The sequence below is a fragment of the Arachis duranensis genome, chromosome 4 (assembly GCF_000817695.3).
Source record: "Arachis duranensis cultivar V14167 chromosome 4, aradu.V14167.gnm2.J7QH, whole genome shotgun sequence".
Lineage (NCBI taxonomy): Eukaryota > Viridiplantae > Streptophyta > Magnoliopsida > Fabales > Fabaceae > Arachis > Arachis duranensis.
The window spans coordinates 78269401-78271882 of record NC_029775.3 but is presented as its reverse complement, the minus strand read 5'-3'; the positions used below and the strand labels follow the sequence as shown (position 1 = coordinate 78271882).

General features: G+C 34.7%; 1 long non-coding RNA gene across 1 annotated transcript; it reads left to right on the top strand.

The window, feature by feature from the left end:
• The first annotated feature begins 901 nt into the window (after positions 1 to 901).
• LOC107484560 (uncharacterized) lies at positions 902 to 2090 on the top strand. The gene is made up of 3 exons (XR_002375022.2): positions 902 to 1021; positions 1118 to 1155; positions 1257 to 2090. It is a non-coding gene; the product is annotated as an uncharacterized LOC107484560 (long non-coding RNA).
• The last annotated feature ends 392 nt before the right edge of the window (positions 2091 to 2482 follow it).

The following is a 2482-nucleotide window of genomic DNA, read 5'->3' as shown; positions in this document are numbered from 1 at the left end:
CTTAGTAGGAGACTAGGAGATCAATATAAATATAATTTTAAAAGAAGAAAAAAATTAAAATTAAAATTAAAGGAGGCTAATATAAAAATTAAAAACCTTTATATATAGATTAAAATTTTTTATTTGGGGGCCATTGCCCCCTTAACCTACACTAGTCTTCGCCCTTAACTCTAAGACTAGCTAGCTAAAATATTTTAAGCCTATCTTTCTGAAAAAAAAAAAATGATTATGATGTACGAAAAAAAGAATAACACTAAAAACCTTCTCTTTTTTCTGATATGAATTACAAATTTTGCGGTCTTTTTAATAGAGTATCATTGCTTGAATTAAAATTCTGAAAACTGAGAGATGTGACTTTCGAAGTGTTTCATCTACAAACCAATATGAACAGAGAAAAGAGAGAAAAATATGAATCCATCTTCGCAACTCATCACTTTTTGTCTTTCCAACTCTGAAATTGTAACATACATAGGTATATGATTTTTGCATCTTGAATGCTGATGTGAGGATGTGTACACTGTTGAGATTTGTTATTGCCCTTTTTCTATTTGATTGTCAAGTATACTCCTATAATATTGTTATTGTCTTTCATTTCAGTGGTCTAATATTGTTAGATTTTAGTTCTCTAAAACTTAAAATTATAATTGGCTCTTGTCGTATCGTGAGGTTTGTTTATTGATTTTGAATCTCTTTCTTGTTATTCTATTTAATTATAGCCTGTACCTAACAGGATGAGAAGAAGGATCTTCAGGTTTGACGACAATGCCTCCACACTAGTGGCATATAATATAATGGCATCTACAATTTTTAATATTTTCATTCAAATCCCTTGCTAGACACTTGGGCTCGATGCTCATAGTAGCCCAAAAATGAATTAAAACATTAAAAAAAGTGTAATAATGGGATATTGATGAAAGCCATTGACCATAAGGCACTCTCTCTGAAAATTTTACAAATGTGTCAAATCTTTAATTTGCAGTGAAACCCTAATTGGATCTAGACAAAGGAGTCTCCATCGCTGGTAAGTAGGTTATTATTTCATTCTTCAATTTCAGGAAAACAAATCATTCTCGATTAATGAACCTTCAGTATGTTTTCAATGTTCTGTGCTTTGCAGGTTTATCTTCGGCAAATTTTATAGTAGATCAAATGATGGTAATGTTGTGATGAAACTGTGTTATAGAATACTATGTGTTTGGTTGTTTTATCTTTTTTCATCGCTGGAGTATTCTCTGAAAGCTTATTGTTCCGCGCAGGCGTTCTTGGAGGAAGAATCTGCGGTGAACCATTTGGATGGACCATTTTGTGTTGGCGACAATGATTGTCGTGGGAAGAGGAAGGAAGTGATGCATTCGGTCCTAGTGGTAATGACTTTGAGCATGGAGGTTTTGGGGCAGATTCGGAAGCACATGCTTATTTCAGGGACAATTTCTATGACAACTGGGAAGAAAGAGCTGTTGATGGTATTGCCGAGCTTGGCTGTATTAATTTCAAACACATCACTACAAGTGAGATTATGATGTTGCCATTTTTCGGATCGATCAGTGTTGCATTCTCGTTTTACAGTTTGCATGCAAAAATGAAGGGTGTTGTTGTGTGGAAGAATAAGATTTGGCGTAGAGGATGGAAAGGAAGTATGAAGTGAAAGGAATACAAGAAGTTGAAGGAACTGTAAAGTTGTCAGCCTTGACCTCTTTGCACTCAATCGATCATAACTTGAGCTACAAAAATCTAAATGAGGCGGTTTTAGTTGTGTTGGAAAGCTAACTTCCGGGGTTTCGAAATGATATATAATTCGTCATAGTGGCCATATAGCTAGGCGACGCGCACACGTGCATCACGCGCATGCGTGCATCTGCGAAATTTTAGACGTACCAGAGCTGTTTCTGGCCCAGTTTCAAGCTCGAAAAACACAGATTAGAGGCTGCAGAGTGGAGGAATCAAAGGACAACTTTCATTCACATAATTTTATGTTTTAGATGTAGTTTCTAGAGAGAGAGAGGCTCTCTCCTCTCTCTAAGTTTTAGGATTTAGGATTTCTCTTAGTTTTAGGTTTATTTCTTCCCAATTCCACGTTCAATGTTCCTTTAATTTAGTGTTCTTCTACTTTTATTCTATTACTTCAGTTTATTTTCTTCTTTTGTTTAATTATTAATGCAAAGAGTATTTTTCTATTTAATTTCTTTAATTTCTTGATTATCTCAATTCAATTCCTTTTATCATGTAAATGACATCCATGTCAATGGAGTAAGTTTCTAACTTGGCTTCGGAGTTGATTAATATTTGGAGACCCTTGAGTTGGAAGACTCAAGAGTTAAATTGTAATTGGGTTTATTGGTGGCTGCCTCTCTAGTCACTAACACTAATCCTTCCCAAGGAAGAGGATTAGGACTTGTGAATAGAAGTTGGCTCCCAACTTACTTGACTTTCCTTCATTCGTTGAGGGTTAACTAAGTAGAAACAACAACCTATTATTATTGAT